This window comes from Triticum aestivum, chromosome 3A (genome assembly GCF_018294505.1).
Source record: "Triticum aestivum cultivar Chinese Spring chromosome 3A, IWGSC CS RefSeq v2.1, whole genome shotgun sequence".
Lineage (NCBI taxonomy): Eukaryota > Viridiplantae > Streptophyta > Magnoliopsida > Poales > Poaceae > Triticum > Triticum aestivum.
Window position 1 is genome coordinate 51,424,554 of NC_057800.1, and position 23,485 is coordinate 51,448,038.

Here is a 23,485-nt window from a genome sequence, read left to right on the forward strand (position 1 = left end):
GGAAACCCAAGGGAAAAAGAGGCTAGGTGGCAAATGGTAAGACCAATGTTGGGCATTGCTGGAAAAGCTTTAATGAAGGAGAAATATCAAGGGGTTCCCATTATAACCCAACCGCGTAAGAAACACAAAATCCGGGAACATAACACCGATATGATAGAAAATAGGGCGGCAAGAGTGAAACAAAACACTAGGCGAGAGGCCGAGCCTTCCACCCTTTACCAAGTATATAGATGCATTAAGATAACAAGATAATATAATGATATCCCAACAAGTAAATGAATGTTCCAACAAGGAACGGCCTCCAATCTTCACCTGCAACTAGCAACACTATAAGAGGGGCTGAGCAAAGCGGTAACATAGCCAATCAACAGTTTGCTAGGACATGGTCGGTTAGAGGTTTAACATGGCAATTTGGGAGGCTTGAAAGCAAATGGTAGGCATCGTAGCATTGGCATAGCAAAAGAGCGAGCAAACTAGCATAGCAAAGATAGTAGTGATTTCGAGGGTATGATCATCTTGCCTGCACAGTTGTCAGAGTTGACTGGATCCTCGAAAGCAAACTCAAAGGGCTCCCGTTAGTGAACTCGTCTCCCGGCTCTACCCAAACAAGACAAACAAGCAACAAGGACACAATCAACCACGTGCAAACTCAAACAACACAATGCAAAGATGATATGCTATGCGGGATGCGATGCGGGATGCAAAATGCAAGATATGACAGGAAATGCATGAACCTAGCCTCAACATGGAAATCCAAGTGTGCCACTGGAAAGATGAGATGAAATCGCTTGAAAACGATATAAAGAACACCGGAATCGGAGTTACGGTTTGGAAATGGCAAGCGATTCTGTCTGCGATTTACAGCAAGTAGGCATCTAAATGCAATGAGATGAACATGCTACATCCACCAAACATGACAACAAAATACATGGCAGGGATGCATTCAAGATGCTTAGCAAAAGTCTAGTACTGAGCTACGGCCAATTCATCCATTAACAGGTTCAAACATACATGGCAAAAATGCATATGGTAAACAGATCTCAGACTTAAGTGAAATTAACACTTGTCTGGAATTTCAGATCAGGTAGCCCTCTTCGGAGCAACAAAACTATATGCTACAGGACCTGAACATGGCAAAGTAAAGCATGGCATGGAGCTACTCAAAGAGCTTAACAAAAGTCCCTTAGTGACCTTGAGCCAAAAGGGATCAGAAGATACAATTGCAAGCATGTGAACATAGCAAAAACATAATCAGTTTTCAGACTTGGTGAAAACTGATACATGCTGAAACATAACTCAAGTAGGCATGTTTACAAGCTCGATGCACTCACTACGATGCAAGTCATGGCAAGACAAGCATACACCCAACAAGAAGGCACAAAATGCAAGCTAGACATGGCAAGAACAATAGCATAGCATGCACGGATCAACTACAACATCATCGGCAAAATCGCAAACAAGTTGACAATCTGCCCAGATTCACAAAGTAGCAAAAGTAGAGCTCGAGTGACTCAAGCTAGGGTGCTCCATAATTGCAAACAAAGGCATGGATGGATAGAGCACTACAATATTAACAAAACATCATTACTGATTATCCTCAAAAGAGGCACGGATCACTAGGAAACAACATGAACATATGGCATTAAGAGATAAACAGCTCCAGGACTTGGAGAAATTACTAAGTCCCTGAAAACAGAATTAGCAAGTGCACCACTTTGCAAGCTTGCACTAGTCACCACACACACCACAAAAATACATGGGTTGCACCTCTGGAAAGATGACAAAACCCTTAACAAAACATATGTAGAACTCATGGGCATATCATGCACACATTAATCATGGAAAAAATGACAAAAAGCTAAACGGAGTAGCAGATCTGACAATAATCTCAAGTAGCCCTCTTCTAACAGCATTTCGGGCATCAAGATGAACTCAAATGAAAATGATGCAATGGAATGAAATGATGTACTCTCTGAGATGAACATTTTGATATGCTATATGCATGAATCAGAGCTACGGATGCAAAGTTACGGGGTCATGAACAGGAGCATATGGATCGGAATTTTAGGGACAGACGAAAATAACAACCTTCGGATTAGGGTTTACTGTTCATCGCGAGCTGGACCCAGATCGGGCGGCGCGCCGTTCGAGGTTGACCGGGGCAGCTCGTCGGAGCCGATGGCCGCGGTGGCCGGAGCTTGACGGGGAGGCGGCGGCGCGGCGGCTCCGGAGGAGAACGGCGGCGAGGTCGATGCGGCGCGGGGTGGCACGGACCGGGTCGAGGCGGAGCGGAGCGGCGGCTGCCGACGTCGAGTCGGAGCGGCGGAGCGGCGGGCGCCGGTCGCCGGACCGCGGGAAGAAGAGGCGGCGGGGTTGGTGAGGGGAGGCGCGGCGGTGATGGGCTCGGGGGGCCGCGCACGGGCTCTCACGGGCCGGTGGCAGTGAGATGCGGCACGGCCAGTAGGAGCGTGACACGTGGCGGTGGTGGGGAGCAGCGGACACGTCCGTCGGTGCAACTTTTGTCCGGCGGCGCGCGGAGATGAAGAAGGCTAGGGTTTCGGGGAGGGGATCCGAGATTTTCGAGGAGGACCTATATATAGGCCTAGAGGGAGCTAGGAGAGTCCAAATGAGGTGCGGTTTTTGTCCACGCGATCGTGATCAAACGCTCTAGAGGATGGAGCAGAGTTAGGTGGGTTTTGGGCCAAATTGGAGCGGTGTTGGGCTGCAACACACACGAGGCCTTTTCGGTCCCTCGGTTAACCGTTGGAGTATCAAACGAAGTCCAAATGGTACGAAACTTGACAGGCGGTCTACTGGTAGTAAACCAAGGCCGCTTGGCAAGTCTCGGTCCAATCCGGAAATGTTTAATCCCCACACACGAAAGAAAGCTAGAAATGACCACCGGAGGAGAACGAAACACCGGAATGCAAAACGGACAACGGGGAAAATGCTCGAATGCATGAGACGAACACGTATGCAAATGCAATGCACATGATGACATGATATGGGATGCATGACAATGGCAACAACACACGGAGACAAAGACCCGAACCCGAGGAAATAAATATAACTTAACGCCGGAAATGGCAAGAGTTGGAGTACAAATTGGAAAGTTCCATCCGGGGTGTTACAACACTCCACCACTACTAAAGGATCTCGTCCCGAGATCTAGGACTGAAAGAACGCCGGGTACTTAGAACAGAGGTGATCCTCGCGTTCCTAGGTAGCTTCACGGTCGGAATGGTGTGACCACTTGACTTTGAGAAATTTGATTGACTTGTTGCGAGTCTTGCGTTCAGTCTCTTCAAGAATAGCAACTGGGTGCTCACGATAAGAGAGATCTTCTTGGAGCTCAATGTCCTCGAAGTTGACGGTGCGGTCAGGAGTCTTGAAGCACTTTCAAAACTGAGAGACATGGAACACGTCATGAACATTTGCAAAGTTTGACGGAAGCTCGAGTTGATAGGCGAGGTCGCCTCTCTTGCTGACAATCTTGAAAGGTCCCATGTATCTGGGGGCAAGCTTCCCTTTGATACCGAAGCGACGAGTACCTTTCATAGGAGAGAAGCGGAGGTAAACATGATCTCCGATCTCGAAAGCCAAATCACGGTGCTTACTATCATAGTATCTCTTCTGACGGGATTGGGCTGCTTTGAGGTTATCACGAATGACTTTGCACATTTCCTCTGCCTCTGTGATTAAGTCATTGCCCAAAAACTGACGTTCACCGGTTTCGGACCAGTTGAGAGGGGTACGACACTTCCTGCCATACAGAATTTCTAAAGGGGCCTTGTCCGAACTTGCTTGAAAACTATTGTTGTAGGAGAATTCAGCATAAGGAAGACAATCCTCCCACTTCATGCCGAAGGATATCACACAAGCCCTGAGCATATCTTCAAGAATCTGGTTGACATGCTCGACTTGACCGCTAGTTTGAGGATGGAAAGTTGTGCTGAAGCGGATGTTAGTGCCCATGGCCTTTTGAAAAGAATCCCAAAACTTTGAGGTAAAGATGCTGCCACGGTCTGAAGAGATCACTTGTGGAATACCGTGCAGAGAGAAAATACGAGAGGTATAGAGTTCCGCCAATTGAGCTGCAGTGAGCGAGTCTTTGATAGGCAGAAAATGAGCCACTTTGGTGAGTTTGTCGATGACAACGAATATAGCATCACTGTCACGCTTGGACTTAGGAAACCCAGTCACGAAGTCCATTTCAATGTGGCCAAACTTCCATTCTGGAATGGCAAGAGGTTGGAGGAGACCAGCTGGCCTTTGGTGTTCTGCCTTCACTCTTCTGCAGACATCACATTCATTCACGAATTGAGCGATCTCGCGCTTCATTCGAGTCCACCAATAAGCCTGCTTGAGGTCCTGATACATCTTCGTACTCCCAGGGTGGATGGAGAGGAGAGAATTGTGAGCCTCGTTCATGATCACTTTACGAAGTTCACCTTTGGGTACAACAATACGATCCTCGAAGAAGAGAGTGTCCTTGTCATCAAGGCGGTATCACTTGTACTTGGACTGACTCTTGGCAATCCCAATCTTCACCTTTTTCACCATAGCATCAAGAAGCTGGGCTTGGCGAATCTGGTCTTCCAAGGTAGGAGAGACTAGAAGGTTGGCGAGGAAACCTTGAGGAACAACTTGCAGATTAAGTTTGCAGAAAGCTTCACAAAGCTCAGGTTGATAAGGCTTGAGAATCAGACTGTTGCAGTAAGCTTTCCTGCTCAAAGCGTCAGCAATCACATTGGCCTTGCCTGGAGTGTACTCAATACTCGGATTATACTCTTGAATCATTTCGACCCATCGAGTTTGCCTGAGGTTGAGATTAGGCTGAGTGAAGATGTACTTGAGACTCTTGTGATCCGTGAAAATGTCCACTTTTCTTCCCAATAGAAGATGTCTCCAAGTCAAAAGAGCATGCACAACTGCCGCCAACTCGAGATCATGAGTGGGGTAGTTCTTCTCATTAGGCTTCAACTGGCGAGAGGTATAAGCAACAACTTTCTTCTCTTGCATCAATACTGCGCCAAGACCTAGGAGAGAGGCATCACAAAAGACCTCGTACGGCTTGGATTCATCAGGCGGAGTCAGAACTGGAGCAGTGATCAATTTCACTTTCAAAGTGTTGAAAGCAATATCACACTCCGGAGACCAAACGTACTTGACGTGCTTCTGGAGAAGATTAGAGAGAGGCTTCGCGATCTTAGAAAAGTTTTCAACGAATCTTCGGCAATAGCTTGCGAGACCGAGGAAGCTACGGAGTTGCTTCACGTTCTGAGGAGGTTCCCAATTCACAATTGCAGACACCTTCTCGGGATTCATGGCAATGCCCTTGGCAGAGATGATATGACCAAGATAAAGAACCTCATCAAGCCAAAATTCACACTTGGAGAACTTGGTGTAGAACTGATGTTCCCTGAGCTTATCGAGAACCAAATGCAAGTGTTTGGCATGATCTTCCTTGTTCTTCGAGAAAACCAGAATGTCGTCGAGATAGACCAAAACGAAGTCATTGGTGTAGGCATTGAAGATGAAGTTCATCATGCGAGAGAACGTCGGAGGAGCGTTGACGAGACCAAAAGACATGACAGTGTATTCATATGAACCAAAACTTGTCCTGAAAGCCGTCTTGGGAATATCTTGCTCACGGATTCGAATCTAATGATAACCCATACGGAGATCAAGATTGGAGAATACTTGGGCACCTTTGAGTTGTTCGAACAGCTCATTGATGTTGGGAAGTGGGTATTTGTTCTTGATGGTCTTCTTGTTCACTGGATGGTAATCAACACAAAGTCGGTCCGTTCCATCCTTATTCTTCACAAAAAGAACACCACAACCCCACGGAAGAGAACTAGGCCGGATGAGACCCATTTTCTCTTGAATATCGAGTTGCTTCTTCAGCTCCTTCAACTCTTCAGGTCCGAGCTTGTAAGGACGTTTGCACACAGGTTCCGTGCCAGGCTCAAGATCAATAACGAATTCAACTGGCCGGTGTGGAGGCATTCCTGGGAGCTCTTCTGGAAAGACGTCTTGATATTCGCAAACGACTGGAATTTGCGAGATGGCATCCAATTCACCCTTCTCATTGAGAGAAAACAGACGAATTGTATTATCACGAGTGGCAAAGACAATTACATTCTCAGACGAATGAGTCAATTGAATCTGCCTGGCTGCACAATCAAGATGAGCGTTGTTCTTAGAAAGCCAATCCATTCCGAGAATAAGATCAATATCTGAATTACCAAGAACCACCAGAGAAGAGAGAAACTTGTAATCACCCAATGTGATACAGATATCGGGAGCAACCAAACTAGAAGTCAAATGCTTGCCGGGAGAAACAACTTGCATGACTTTGGGCATGATCTCAGTATCAACATTGTGCTTCGATGCAAAAGGGCATGACAAAAAGGAATGCGATGCACCAGTGTCAAAAAGAACTTTTGCAGGAACATCATTAATAGGAAGGTTACCCATGATGACATCTGACGAGTCCTCTGCCTGAGCTGCATTCATCAAATTGACCTTGGCGTGCTTGGGGTTATGCTTGACCATAGCTGTACTTGCCGATCTGACAGGAGGAGGAGGAGGAAGATGCCTCTGGTTGAAACACTTGTTGGCATAGTGACCCTTCTGTTGGCACTTGTTGCACGTGACCTCTGAAAGCGGACGGTGATACGGAGCACTCGATCTTGGAGCTTGAGACGAAGTCTTGTTCTGAAAGCCAGGGTTGGGTGGGTGGGAAGAACCACTACCAACTTTGCTCTTCTGCTGATATGACTGACGGAACGGAGGAGGAGGAAGCCAATACTTCTGCTGCTTGGCCACTTGAGTAGAGGAATAAGGAGTAGCATCTCTGACTCGCTTCTTGGAAGCATCACACCTCAACTGAGCAGCTTCTTGCTTCAGTGCCATGTTGTAGAACTCATCGTATCTCAAGGGCTCAAAGAGAACAAGAGCTAGCTGAATTTCTTCTCTGAGACCACCCCTGAACTGGTATATCATGCTCTTCTCATTAGGTACGTCCTACTTGGCAAAGCGGGCGAGCTTCTGGAACAACTTGTTGTAGTCATAGACAGACAAAGAGCCTTGCTTCAGATTGCGGAATTCCTCACGCTTTCTTTCAATCATGCTCTGGGGAATATGATGAGCTCGGAAATCTCGACGGAATTCATCCCAAGTGATAACACGTCCACCTCTGGAATCCTTGTACTACTGGAACCATTCTGCAGCTTGATCTTTGAGTTGGAAGGAAGCGAACTTAACAAAGTCCTCAGGCCTGATGTTACTGCACTCGAAATGCTTGCACAGATCCACAAGCCAATCATCAGCATCGGTTGCCTCAACACAATTGCTAAAAGTCTTTGGCCCGTTAGCAAGGAACTGGTTGAGTGTAGCAAAGTGATTCTGATTGCTGCCTTGATTCCCTTGGTTGCCTTGATTGCGCTCTTGGAGAATTTGCATGATCAACTGTGTGTTTGCATTGGTTGCGGCCATCACAGCTTGCCATGCCTCTGGAGGAGGTGGAGGTGGTGGCGGATCAGGATTCGGAGTCGTGCGCGTTGGAGGAGCCATCCTGAAGAGGTTGACCACCATTAGCACATTGATAGACAAATATTGAAGCTGAATCCAACGGAATGAAAATTGCAACATATAGTCTTCACATCCGAACAAAATGAACGAATGCATTCCTCTTAAAATGGTCACATATCCATAAATTGAGAAGCCACGTAGAATTAAGGTAGAGAAATAAATCAAGAAGGTACGGATCAAGAACGGATAATCGGTAAGAAATCCCAATCTCAAACCAATATCCGTGGAAGAAGAACTAGAGCTACTAGAATTCCCACCTATGAAACTCCCGAACCTTTCTGGTTATGCAATCAGGTGTTGGGGTTACAGGGGAAGCATAATATCTCACCCAAACTAGCAAATCCTACATTCAGCTGTATCCATCCTTCAACACATAACCAAGAAACCTTCGGAAACCATCTACCTCAACCTTCAAAAAGCATCCGTTATACAAGTTATGGCGATACTCCTGAACTCCCGCCCCAGTACTGGGTGGCGTCGAGGTTATCTCACCAACAAACTGCATAAACGAGATTTTCGATGTCGGTGTACTAGACTCAGGTATTCCAGAACTGCAATGATAAAATTATGATGACAACACCTCAGAGCTCGACTCCCCGGGACACTTCCACTAAACCCCTGACAGGAGGCACCAAGACAATGTTCTCATCATAAAACCATCGGAACGATTCCAAGATACCCGCGTGATCCTAAATTTTTTTTAGTGAAATTTGAGAAGAGAAGAGTCAAAACTCTACGGCAGGATGCCTTACCAGAGCGATGAGGAGACTGGGAAGTAAAAACAATTCCTAAACTCTCCAATATATAATTCCTAAATGACTCAAAACATTTTTCTAGACACAACTCGTCCGCTAATAACGATCAAGCAATGGGGCTCCTAAGGTCGGGGAAGGCTCTGATTACCAACTTGTAACACCCTCGATGCGACTATAGCTCCCACGTGTCGAGGCACGACTTAGAGACATAATCGCATTGAAGGCATATGTCGCAAGTTAGGCAATCTTCACAAACATCCCATGTAATATAATAATAAAAGGGGAGATACCATAGTTGGCTTACACTTGCCACGTCAATCAAGTACATAAATAACATTACATCATCCAAACACTCATGGCCCGTCTACGGCGCCAAAATAAAAGAGAACCCAACATGCGACACAGTCCCAATCACCCCCAACTGGGCACCACTACTGATCATCGGGAAAGGAAACATAGTATCGTTGAGAGTCTTCGTCGAACTCCAACTTGAGTTCATACGCGTCTCCTGGAGTGGAATCATTAGGCCCTCCATCTAGTGTAATAGTAATCGGTGAGCCACAGGGACTCAGCAATCTCGCACCCTCGCGATCAAGACTATTTAAGCTTAAAGGTATGACAGGGTAAAAATATGTGGAGCTGCAGCAAGCGACTAGCAAATATGGTGGCTAACTTATTCGCAAAAGAGAGCGAGAAGAGGAGGCAAAGTGCGAGCGAGAAACTAAAGAGCAACCTGCGCAAACATTACTCCAACACCGTGTCCACTTCCCGGACTCCACCGAGAAGAGGCCATCACGGTAACACACTCAGTTGATTCATTTTAATTAAGTTAAGGTTCAAGTTATCTACAACTGGACATTAACAAATTCCCATCTGCCCATAACCGCGGGCACGGCTTTTGAAAGTTCAATCCCTGCAGGGGAGTCCCAACTTAGCCCATGACAAGCTCTCACGGTCAACGAAGGAATAGACCTCCTCCCAAGATGTTCCGATCAGACTCGGTATCTCAGTAATTCAAGACGCTTCGACAGGTTGAAACAAGACCAGCAACACCGCCCGAATGTGAAGACAAATCCCGATAGGAGCTACACATATCTCGTTCTCAGGGCACACTCAGATGAGACATCCTATGAGTAAAACCAACCCTCAAGTTGCCACGAGGTGGCCCCACAGTCTACTCGGTCAGACCAACACTCAGAGGAGCACTGGCCTGGGGGGGGGGGTTAAATAAGATGACCCTCGGGCTCCGGAAACCCAAGGGAAAAAGAGGCTAGGTGGAAAATGGTAAGACCAATGTTGGGCATTGCTGGAAAAGCTTTAATCAAGGCGAAATATCAAGGGGTTCCCATTATAACCCAACCGCGTAAGGAACGCAAAATCCGGGAACATAACACCGATATGACGGAAACTAGGGCGGCAAGAGTGAAACAAAACACTAGGCGGGAGGCCGAGCCTTCCACCCTTTACCAAGTATATAGATGCATTAAGATAACAAGATAATATAATGATATCCCAACAAGTAAATAAATGTTGCAACAAGGAACGGCCTCCAATCTTCACCTACAACTAGCAACGCTATAAGAGGGGCTGAGCAAAGCGGTAACATAGCCAATCAACAGTTTGCTAGGACATGGTGGGTTAGAGGTTTAACATGGCAATTTGGGAGGCTTGAAAGCAAATGGTAGGCGTCGTAGCATTGGCATAGCAAAAGAGCGAGCAAACTAGCATAGCAAAGATAGTAGTGATTTCGAGGGTATGATCATCTTGCCTGCACAGTTGTCAGAGTTGACTGGATCCTCGAAAGCAAACTCAACGGGATCCTCATTAGCGAACTCGTTTCCCGGCTCTACCCAAACAAGACAAACAAGCAACAAGGACACAATCAACCACGTGCAAACTCAAACAACACAATGCAAAGATGATATGCTATGCGGGATGCGATGCGGGATGCAAAATGAAAGATATGACAGGAAATGCATGAACCTGGCCTCAACTTGGAAATCCAAGTGTGCCACTGGAAAAGATGAGATGAAATCGCTTGAAAACGATATAAAGAACACCGGAATCGGAGTTACGGTTTGGAAATGGCAAGCGATTCAAAAATGACACCGGTCTGCGATTTACAGCAAGTAGGCATCTAAATGCAATGAGATGAACATGCTACATCCACCAAACATGACAACAAAATACATGACAGAGATGCATTCTAAGATGCTTAGCAAAAGTTTAGCACTGAGCTACGGCCAATTCATCCATTAACAGGTTCAAACATACATGGCAAAAATGCATATGGTAAACAGATCTCACACTTTGTGAAATTAACACTTGTCTGGAATTTTAGATCAGGTAGCCCTCTTCGGAGCAACAAAACTATATGCTACAGGACCTGAACATGGCAAAGTAAAGCATGGCATGGAGCTACTCAAAGAGCTTAACAAAAGTCCCTTAGTGACCTTGAGCCAAAGGGATCAGAAAATACAATTGCAAACATGTGAACATAGCAAAAACATAATCAGTTTTCAGACTTAGTGAAAACTGACACGTGCTGAAACATAACTCAAGTAGGCATGTTTATGAGCTCGATGCACTCACTACGATGCAAGTCATGGCAAGACAAGCATACACCCAACAAGAAGGCACAAAATTCAAGCTAGACATGGCAAGAACAATAGCATAACATGCACGGATCAACTACAACATCATCGGCAAAATCGCAAACAAGTTGACAATCTGCCCACATTCACAAAGTAGCAAAAGTAGAGCTCGATTGACTCAAGCTAGGGTGCTCCATAATTGCAAACAAAGGCATGGATGGATAGAGCACTACAATATTAACAAAACATCCTTACTGATCATCCTCAAAAGAGGCACGGATCACTAGGAAACAACATGAACATATTGCATCAAGAGATAAACAGCTCCAGGACTTAGAGAAATTACTAAGTCCCTGAAAACAGAATTAGCAAGTGCACCACTTTGCAAGCTTGCACTAGTCACCACACATATCACAAAAATACATGGGTTGCACCTCTGGGAAGATGACAAAACCCTTAACAAAACATATGTAGAACTCATGGGCATATCATGCACACATTAATCATGGCAAAAATGACAAAAGGCTAAACGGAGTAGCAGATCTGACAATAATCTCAAATAGCCCTCTTCTAACAGCATTTCGGGCATCAAGATGAACTCAAATGAAAATTATGCAATGGAATGAAATGATGTACTCTCTGAGACGAACATTTTGATATGCTATATGCATGAATCGGAGCTACGGATGCAAAGTTACGGGGTCATGAACATGAGCATATGGATCGGAATTTTAGGGACTTAGACGGAAAAAAACAACCTCCGGATTAGAGTTTACTGTTCATCACGAGCCGGATCCAGATCGGGCGGCGCGCCGTTCAAGGTTGACCGGGGCAGCTCATCGGAGCCGATGGCCGCGGTGGCCGGAGCTTGACGGGGAGGCGGCAACGCGGCGGCTGCGGAGGAGAACGGCGGCGAGGTCGATGCGGCGCGGGGCGGCGCGGACCGGGTCGAGGCGGCTGCCAGCGTCGAGTCGGAGCGGCGGGCGCCGGTCACCGGACCGCGGGAAGAAGAGGCGGCGGGGTTGGTGAGGGGAGGCGCGGCGGCGATGGGCTCGGGGGGCCGCTCACGGGCTCTCCCGGGCCGGTGGCGGTGAGATGCGGCGTGGACAGTAGGAGCGTGACACGTGGCGGCGGTGGGGAGCAGCGGACACGTCCGTCGGTGCAACTTTTGTTCGGCGGCGCGCGGAGACGAAGAAGACTAGGGTTTCGGGGAGGGGATCCGAGATTTTCGAGGAGGACCTATATATAGGCCTAGAGGGAGCTAGGAGAGTCCAAATGAGGTGCGGTTTTCGGCCACGCGATCGTGATCGAACGCTCTAGATGATGTAGCAGAGTTAGGTTGGTTTTGGGCCAAATTGGAGGGGAGTTGGGCTGCAACACACACGAGGCCTTTTCGGTCCCTCGGTTAACCGTTGGAGTATCAAACGAAGTCCAAATGGTACGAAACTTGACAGGTGGTCTACCGGTAGTAAACCAAGGCCGCTTGGCAAGTCTCGGTCCAATTCGGAAATGTTTAATCCCCACACACGAAAGAAAGCTAGAAATGACCACCGGAGGAGAACGAAACGCCGAAATGCAAAACGGACAACGGGGAAAATGCTCGAATGCGTGAGACGAACACGTATGCAAATGCAATGCACATGATGACATGATATGGGATGCATGACACCCAAACCCGAGGAAATAAATATAACTTAACGCCGGAAATGGCAAGAGTTGGAGTACAAATTGGAAAGTTCCATCCGGGGTGTTACAGTTGTAGTGCAAACGAGGCTCCAAAACTCATGAAAAATCATTTTTAAAGCAATAAAGCTCAGGGAAGATAATTATGCAAATAAATCCACTGATAAAAGAAATGTTTTTCTTGAGAGGGTAAACAGGCCCAACAATATTTTTGAAAAGCTTTCACTTGGGGTGAAAACTCCACAATTTCAAGGAAAAGAGTGGTTCTGAAATCAAAAGATAATTCCACAAAAATGAAAATTTAATTTCTTGGCAAAAATTTAATAAACACCTCATGGCTAAAAATTTTGGGGTGTTACAACACTACCCCCCTTAAGAAAAATCTCGTCCTTGAGATTGGCTAAGGGCTGCTTTGAAAAAGAATTACTCCTACTATCTCAAAGTAATATCACAAAAATAACCATCCTACTCATGCAATAAAATGTTGCTACAGTGAATGGGCAAATAAGTGGTGCAAAACTACAGTGTGGAATACTGCGTTGCGTGGAAAAAATCCATTGTTGGGGGAAACGAGAAATTTCTACTTTTGGTTACAGAAAATTTAGAATTAAATTGTAAATTTCAAAAATACGCTGGTCGCACCCGAGAGCACAGTGCTCTCTCTGGCTGACGGGTGGACCCGGGGCCCACTATCAGTCTCTTCTTCTACCTCTGGCTCTCTCTTCTTCCTCTCTCTCGCACGCTTTCCCGCGCTTTCTCCACCGGCGACGTCTAGCGCGTAGGGCATCTAGGCCGTACTGCGGTAGTGCGCGGCGTGCTAGCCGCCGGTGCAGCGTGCACTTACCTCGTGGGCCAGTGCGCTATCAGCACTGCTCGTGGATTCGCCTCCGAACACCGGCGATCGAGCGGCGAGCGGCGCTGGTGGACTTCGCCCGCCGTACACCAATCTCGAGCTATAAAATGTCCGAGGTGGTCCTTTCTTCTTCCTCACACCTGGCCTCGCTTCTCCTTCTCCTTCCTTCTCCTCCATTTCTATTTGCAGGAGCTCAAGACGAGGCTCTGATGGCGGAGGTGATGCCGGACTGGTACATGATCCTGGTGTGCGGAGGGTTGGCGACGTTGCTGGGGTTCTCCGTGCTCTTGTGCACGATGATCCTCGATGATCGTCGTGATGCTGCTGCTCGAGTGTTAGGTCTCCGTGGCGGTGGCGATCATGAGGATTAGGTGCAGGTGTCGGGTGCTAACTGCTGTCGGTGTGCTACAGGCAACTTGCACTCGATTAATAACCCACAAATCTTTCCTTCAGAGACTGTGGTGTGTTAGGGAGAAAATCAGTTAGATGCAACATGTGTACGCGGATTTGCAATTAGTGCATGCGGTCGAGTGGTCGGGGTTGTGAGTCTGCGGTCGTGGTGCTGTGTGAGTAAAAACCTATGTCGTGAAGAGACATATGCTGCAACAACTCAGGAAAAAAAAATCTCACTTCAGAAATTACCGAGTGAAATTAGTTATTCAAAATTTACAGCGGTAAAAACTACTCACATTAATTGAAACCAATTATTTAATTCATCGCACAAATTTAGGATACCACGCATACGTTGCAACACATAAATAAAGGCTGGGACGATAAACATAGCAGTGACGTCTACAATGAAAAAGGCAAAAGGACAGGGTCCTTAGAAAACGTCTCTGGCACTGGGGCACACTCTTCTTCTATCCGGGGAAGCGGATTGACTAGTCGATGAATGCGTCTCTCCTGGTCGGGCCTCAGTGGCCTGCCAATGGCGATCTGAGGGTTTAAATCAGCGAGGCTCTGGAGATAACCCATTACTCGCTAGGTCAAGCGCTCTTGAGCGATGACATACTGGGCAAGGTTGGCCAGTACTGGGTCTCTCTCGATGCGTCCATCGGGAAAAGATGCTACTTCTCCGGGTGCTGCATGACTTGGGAAGTAATAATACCCTCGTTCGCTGGCATAGGGTACGGCGAATCGAAGGCGAGAAAGCGCTTCGTACGCAGCAGCTTCTATGGCCATTTGCGGAGTCGGCGTAGATTTCCCCATGAAGGAGACTTCCGTTGGGTCTTGGTTTGGGTTTGCGGAAGGAATGTGCACTACTGCCCAATACTTCAAGGTGGAAGGGGTGATCCTCGATTTGAGCAACTCGTACTGGGGTGGATGGATAGAACTCATGGTAATGCAGGTAAAGTCCCACAATATTTTAACAAAACTACCTGGGGTTGCATCTGGAGTTCTCAGATAAATACTAGGGCTTGGCATGGCCAATAAATGGTTGTGAGAGTTGTGCACAAGGTGAGGGATGCTTGGTAAGGTCACGAGGTGGCCTTTTATACAACATTTGGGCTGGGTCATTTATCACGGTGAGGGGCAACTAGTCTGTCGGTTCTGCTCTATGGGGCTGGGGTTAATGCCACAGATACACATATCTCACAAGAGTGACGTATTACTGTGGGTGTCGTCGGGGTGGTTTTTGGTAGCTACGCCCGGAATTAAAAAATGCAATCATACGCCAACATACTCATGCATGGCTATTATTTAAAATAGGGGTGCATAAGCAGACAATATTTAATTAAGGCGATACAAGATCACACAATTACAGGGAGTGGACATACTAAGACTCGGTACTACTCGAGTGACTTAGTCTACCTCATTTATATCTAAGCGGGCATGCCTTGTGGCGCCGAGGCTTCTCCATGGGTTTCACCGTCGGGGTTAGCTGGAGGGGGTTGAGGAGCTGCAGGGTCGGTGTAGCGATGGTGACCATCGCGGGGGTTGTTGGCCACGATCCCGTTGGATCGTGTTCCCAAAAGGCGACGAAGCACTTCTGGGGACACCAAAGTGTTTGGTCGATGGCTGGGGCAGACCTCAAGGACTCGATCGGTTGTCCGAACAGTACGACTGGGTTATCAGCGTCGGGCTCATCTCCTCTTCTTGCCGGGGCTCGGCGAATCAGTTCTCCACGGGCTGCGATCAGATCAAGGGTGATTTGATCTAACAGTTCCTCTAGTGCACTTACATAGCGCACCAGATGCAACAATGCAGGATCCGTCTCGTGATCTCCGTTGGCAACCTGGGGTGGTCTACCATATCCGTTACGGCTAGGGTAGTAGTAGAACGAGTGACAGTTAACTATGGGCGACAAGAGCCGGAGTTGAACTATAGCCTCTCGAGCAGCTAGTTGGATGGCTTGTGGCTCAAAGGTAGTTGTCCTTCTGGTGAACCTGTAGGGGCATTCTGGCGATAGACCTCTACCATAGACGTGCACAGTGGCCTAGAATTGATGGCTCTCACCGCTCATGGGCCCTTGGTACACGACATATTTTGGGGGCTCTTCTAATGCAAAGGCACGGCGTGTGAGGTTTGCTAGCACGGTCACAAAACCTCCAAGGTTGGTTGCTGTGGTCTCATTGTGAACAACGGGTCCAGGCATTTTAGCTCAGTTTGGGGTAGAGGCTGTGCTGTGTTGGGTTGAGGCTAGCGTGCCCTTTTTATAGAAAAAGGGGACGGAGTCTTCCTTCGCACGCTTGCAAATGAGACATTTTAGGTGTTGGTCACTGGCGTGTGATCGACAGGCTACGCTGATAGGTTAGGCACCGACTGCCAAAAGGTGTCGGGGTCACTGTGTGGCTATCTTACACGAGAAGCTTGGTCGGGGTTAGGTTAAGGTCTGGTGGGTTGATTTACCTAGGTTTATTGACCTGGCCAAGATAGGATTAGCCAATGGTCAGCCTGGCTCTGATACCAAGGTTGTCAGGACCGGGTTTTCAGGATATTAATTTCCCAGAAAATGGCCCTTGGGCTCACCAGCTCCAGGATTACTGTTAGCTGATGAGTCACCAACTTGATACAGAAACTCCAAGCAAAATACAAGATATGTAGTACAAGACCATTCTGGCCTATGAGTACAACAAATGGTTTCTAGTGGTTGATGGCGGAAGCGGTTTGTGGATCATCAGCATCTATGGGACTCCATTTCCCACAGGAACAGCTGACCTGGATAACTCCTATCTTCACGAGGCTACTATCACCATTGCGTAGGCTCCGGGGTTGTCATCGCGACGCTCCTCTCCACGCAAGAAATCTGGCCAAGACAATAGCTAGGGACAAGCTAGTGAGTACTTTTGAATGTACTCGCAAACATTATGAACACAGGTATAATATAACAAATGATAGTCATGCTCCAAAATATTTTATGATCTCACGTTAGTCACAAAATAAACATCCAGGATGCACGCAAGCAGGTTGTTCACATACAACATGAATATGTAATAAGGGAGTAGAAAAAGGATGCACCGATCGGGTGTATGAAGCGACGCCTCGAAAGGTTAATAATATAAAGCATGCCTCAGTCGGGCATCTGAGCGACGTCACATAAAGGGCTTATAAAGGAAATAAGCAGCAAACATGCCACAGTCGGGCATCTGTGCGACACCACATAAAGGGCTTATAAAGTAAGTAAATAACAAGCATGCCACAGTCGGGCGTCTCAGCGACACCACATAAAGGGCTTATAAAATAAGTAAATAACCAACATGCCACAGTCGGGCGTCTCAGTGACACCACATAAAGGGCTTATATGAGAGTAATCACAGTGACTATCCAGGAGGTAGAACCGTCCCAGGGATGCTCAATAATTCAAATAATGTAAATGGTTAGTTCATAATAATAATCATCATAGTCATCACGAGTCACAAGTCATGATCCATGTTCTGGTTTAGTAATTGTTCCTCCGAAGACCGACACTAAGACCGACACTTGACCAAACCCAGACTGTAGTCCTTAACCATGGACACGACTATTCGAATAGATATAATCTCTACAGAGGTTGTACTCTTTACCCACGAGTAACGGATTCCTTTAGTCCATCGGGACTAATTCCGTCTACGGTCTTTTAATTGAAAACACACCTGACTGCACACACCAGCCTAACTTACTGATGTCTAGAATCACCCACGACACCCGTTAAGCGAAACTCTAAGTGGGAAGGCTACAACCTCGACTAGCATGGGATCAAAAAATTTATAACGCGTGCAAACTAGGGGAGCTACCCCATTCGGCTCCAGCCGAAACACCCATGCCCCCGGACCAGGTGGCATGCCTACTGGATGCAGCCGGTATCTTCCACCATGGCCTCTCTATACGGTGTGTGCTAGGAAGGGGTTGACAACTGACTGAACCGTACCCTACCTATGGCAGGGAAAAGTGCTAGTACGAGACAAGTATGGGAGTTACTGGAACAAGACTCGATCTATGGTCGACTCAGGAGGTTAAAGCATTACCTGCATGATAAGCATAAGAAGTATATTTCATACCAATCAGACAGAATCACCGCTCATCGTACCCCACCATGCCTTACCGGACATAACCGTCTCGACGAAAAACTAGGGACAAGCTCGTGTCTACCCAAGACAGAGGCTTTCCCGGATTCCTTCCGGTGGGCATGAAATGCATAAGAGGGTAATTACTATCACAAGCATATCAAATTTTATCCGCAAGAAATCTTCATTTGCACACTCATGAGTATGATCACATCGTCACATAAAATAACAAATACTTCGTGTCAAGATGGTGTTGTACCATATCAAACAACACACAACACTATTATGCCAGGGTTCAGAATGCTTGCCTTCAAGAGTATGCAAGTGGGGGTGCACTTTTTGAAAGTTGCCTTCTCTCTCCAAAAATCCTATTTAAGAAAATTTTGACTTAACACATAGTTTCAAAACCATACAAAAAAGTTGCTTGAAATTTTTTCAAATAAATATGAAAATAAACTAGATAAAATTTGAGAAACAGCAGAAAAATAATCAAATCAACTGGACTTATATTTAAAAAATTATAGCCAGTCAAAGTTTAGTCAAAACTCTGTTTTTAAATAAAACAGAAAAAGAAAACGTTTCGAATAAGGATACGTTTTCGAGACGGAGGAGACGTACTTCTGGGTTTACGCCTCCACTTAAACCAGCGCGGGCCGGCTTGGGTCACTAACAGTGGGTCCATGGGGCCCACTGGTCAGGTTTGACCTGTCGCCCGTGCCTCCCTCTCCTCTGGCCGAGCAGAGGCGGGGCTCCAGTGATCGCCGTCAACGAACGGTGGCTTCCCACGGCATTTCGAGTGCAAGGATGGATCCGCTAGTCTAGGGCGGTCCTCTCGGTGGTCGACAGGCTGGCGGGGACGAAGGGAGTCGCCGGCGGCGAGCTCTGTGGCGGACGGTGTCTCGGGAGGATTTGGGGTTTCAAGCTACGGTGGTTCTTGATCGCGTTTGAGAGGTGGGGTGGCTCTGCAAGGTTCAGGGGAGTTGAACGGTGGCATCGGATGGACAAGGGAGGTCTTGCTTGCGACGAATTGAACCGGAGCGTGGCGGCGGCCAAACTGGCCGGCGATGATGAAGACGGCCTCCCTCCATCGATGGCTGGCTATGGGAGTGCTGGGGGGATGGTATGAGGTTGCCTGAGGGTCTGGACGAGCTCAGGGCTCCTTTTTATAGCGTGACTAGGTCGGTTCCGCAGTGGTCGTGGATAGGATCGACGGCGGCAGTGGATAGGAACGGCGAACCGCCGTTCTATAGCTTGCAGCGCGACGTGTCGAGGCTGGGGATGGCGGCAGAGGCTAGCACACGAGCGGACACTGCTTCAGGGGCGAGCTGGCGAGCGAGAGTGGCTCGGGCAGCGCCGTCCATAGCAGGAGCCTGCTGTGGCCGGCCGCTAGCTGCCATGGCCGACCTGACGGCGGCGCTGTGGGGCTCCAAGGGCGGCCTGGAGGGTTCTGGTGAGCGGGCGAGGCTGGGGCGTGGCCCTGCGGGCGAGCAAAGGCCAGGGGAGCGACGTGGCGGCTCGGCTGTGCGCGCATGCAAAACGTGCACTCTGGGCGCCCAGAGCATGCACACTACGTGTTCGGCAAAATGCCAAGACATGCCAGGGGGCTCCAATCCACATGAGGTTTAGAAGGGTGGGGCTATAGACTAAGGTAGAGCCATGAGACATGCTGATTAGGTAAAGCAAGCAGGTCCAATGTGCAAACTAAAAACTATGTCAAAACTGACCATGCACACAAGGTGCTTGACAGAATGCCAAGGGCATCTAGGCAACTCTTGGGGTGGCCAAAAACTCCAGGTCATAGCCTCTTTGGATGACTCAGAGGGTGGCAAGGTTAGTTTGGCAAAACCAGAAACTTGTTAGTGCAAGTTTTAGAGAAAACTGAATCTGGACAGAAACTAAAGGGCATTATTGCATGTACCAAAAATACTCCAATGGGTCCAATCTCCTGGACTTAAGGGTTTGGTATGGTGGACTATAAGCAGGAAAAAGCTCATGGGCAGTAGAGCAAAATAAACTAGGGTTGCAGTAGAAAATGCCAAACTGGACCAGAGAGCAAAAGAGGATGTTTTGCTCAAAATTTTCAAAGAACATTAAAGGGTTTTTGCATAAAGTTGAATTATACACTACTACTAACATCCCCTAATTTTGGTGGAAGCTTTAAAGAAATATTTAAATAGGTTGTAGTGCAATTTTACAAACTGGATCAGATTTGAAAATTTGGGGTAGAGCTCAAAATTTCCAAATGACTAAAAGAGATTTTTTTGCATAAAAGTGATGTGGGAGCATCCCATGACATCTCCAAATTTTGGTGAAACTTATAACTAATTTTATCAAAGGGTTGTAGTGCAAAAGAGGCTCCAAAACTCATGAAAAATCATTTCTAAAGCAATAAAGCTCCGGGAAAATAATTATGAAAATAAATCCACTGATAAAAGAAATGTTTTTCTTGAGAGGGTAAACAGGCCCAACAATATTTTTGAAAAGTTTTCACTTGGGGTGAAAACTCCACAATATCAAGGAAAAGAGTGGTTCTAAAATCAAAAGATAATTCCACAAAAATGAAAATTTAATTTCTTGGCAAAATTTTAATAAACACCTCATGGTTTAAAATTTTGGGGTGTTACACACACCCTCATGAGTACGTGGTGTAGCTCATTTCTGTACAAAATGGCAGCCCACGTGCTAATTTGAACGCGTGTAGCGGTTGTTTACCTATAGAGGTCGTGTACCACGTGTGCACGAAACAAAGTTCGACTTGATGCGTTGGCGCGTTATTTTTAAAGAAAGTTATATCGCTCAATGGCACGTACACAGAATATAAAACGATTTTTATGGAGAAAATGGTAGTCCGCTCCACTATATACAATGGAGCCTGCCTGCCTGGTTTGTCTCTCGTCAGAGTATCTCACACAAGGCTGCGGTGGCCTCTCTCTCTCTCTCTCTCTCACCGTTGGTCACTGATCCGGCCGCATCCCGTCCACCGGTGGAAAGGGAGGATGTGCATCGTTTCTCCGTTCGACGGCACCGAGGCAGCACGTCCCGATCTGCGGTACACACCGTTCTCTCTGACCAAGCTCCGGCGTGGTAGGGCCTACGCCACCTGCTCGCTGCCGCGGTATGGGCATATTCCGCCCGCTGCCGCTCACCTAGTTACATCCCGACAACCTCCAGGTATCCCCTCCGGCCTTGCTCCACGACCCGTCTTCCCATGTCACTGCATATGGATCTTCCACAGTTCTTTGCCCAAAACGTAGCTCGTCCGACGTACTTTCCATGTTGCAATCTTGTCCTCACACCGTTTTAGACAAACACAACCGTGTTGTTATATTCCCTTAGGACAAGGAATATGCTTCTTTTTTGTCATTGCATGTGTCATCAACTGTTATTGGCCAGTAATTGTTTCCTTTCTACCTCTTTTTTGCAAATAGGGCAATCCATTTCACCTCATTGCTATTGCGACCTTTTGGTGAACTGCACAAATCACTTTTTTCTTACGAGTGTTTTGTGCAGTTCTACCAAAATATCACACGAGCAACGTCTCTACATTTCAGTGCGACTTCACAAAGGGAGATTGATTTTGCTCTATCCTCCTCATCCAACTCCGAGCCTAATCTTCTCCAACTAGTTAGTCTTAAGAGAGACTGCAAAGGTGGTCGGCTTCTATTTGTGTGTTTATTGTTTCATCAGCAGTCCTCTATTATCGTAATCACACTTAATATCTTTGGAATAGGGATGCTCAGCTCTATTTTAGTGGATCTGCACAAAATGATCGGAATGTTGCATGCTCCAGACAACTACTTTTTTCCCAACATGCCTTGTTGATTTAGACAGAGCTAGGGGGACGTTGCTTCCAATGAAAGCATGGATCAATTTTAATTTAACACCTTCTCACAACCTTGTCTTCAGTTGTGATGTAAATATTAGCTCTGATTAGCAAGGAAGTTAGTTTTTTATTGTTTCCGAAAGAGCATCGATGGCAAGACACACGAAACAAAAGCTGAAAGCTCACACTATTGTACAATTTCATGTCACTGGAAAATTATTTGTATAGTACGTCAATTATGTAAACAAATGCTGGAAGCTTGATAGCATTGCAAGAAGCCTCTTCGGCATCCGGGTCCATGTGCCATGCACAAAATTATACTCCTTCGTTCCTAAATATTTGTCTTTTTACAAATTTCAAATGGGCATATTTTAGAGTGTAGATTCACTCATTTTGCTTCGTATGTGTACTCCCTCCGTTCCTAAATATTTGTCTTTCTAGAGATTTCAACAAGTGACTACATACGGAGCAAAATGAGTGAATCTACACTCTAAAATATGTCCATATACATCTGTATGTAGTAGTCCATTTGAATCTATAAAAAGACAAATATTTGAGTAGTCACTCGTTGAAATGTCTAAAAAGACAAATACTCCATCCGGTCCTTTTTACTATGCATATAAGAATTGTCTGAAGTCAAACTTTACACAATTTGACCATATTTATATGAAAAAAATATCAACATCTACCATGATAAAGTTATACAACATGAAACTTTAAGTCATGACACATCTACTAGTATTGATTTCACATTGTGAATGTTGGTTTTTTTCTGTAAAGTTGGTCAAACTTTACGAGGCTTGACTTCAGACAAATCTAATATGCGAACTAAAAAGGACTGGAGGGAGTACTCCGGAGTATATTTAAGAACCGAGGGGGTAGTGCACAGCCGCATGGGAGACTCAGACCGGTCGTTGCGCCGCATTAATAGTGAGTAATGAGCAGTCAAATCATAAGTCCCACCTTTCCCACTGTAAGTTGCTCGAAAGAAGCAACCAACAATACGCTCTTCTTTGAATCCGCTCATACTACTCCATCCATCACTGTTTATAGAGCGCGCTTCAGAAAAAGAGAAAATCTCTGGGACCAAGGTGACTAGCGATCGGCCTGGAAAATAGCATTGGTAGTTATAGCACGACGTCTATTGCTAGAGGAAATAATGCCTACACACATGCATGCAGTGCTTCCACCCCGGGTACACACATGCATGCACTTACTCCACTCCTTAGTACTACATCGAGAGAAAATTGCGGTTACCACGCCCTAATTAATTGAGCATTAAACCAAACACGTCTAAAGTCTCTCTGGTGGTGGAAATGTGTTGGGACCCCGATCTTAAGTCACACCGATCTAGCATGTAACACTTCATATCACTTTGCGGCCTCACGCACGGTACTCCCACGGGTGCCACCTTACCTAGCCCGGGACCGTTTGTGCCTTTTGGCTCACATATATGATAGTGTCGCTAGCATCCATATGACAGAGAACCCGGGCCGACATGACTAGTCGTGAACCCAAAGTAGTACTAACTTACAGGGACAGACAGTACATGAATCAACCTCGAGCATGTTGGTCAACAGCGTATGAATCCAGGCTGTAGCACTGGGCTAACAGGACTCCGGGAACCCGGGCTGTAGCAGGCTAGGCAGGACTCCGGATGTCACCACGTGACATTTCCCCGAAGGGACAGACAC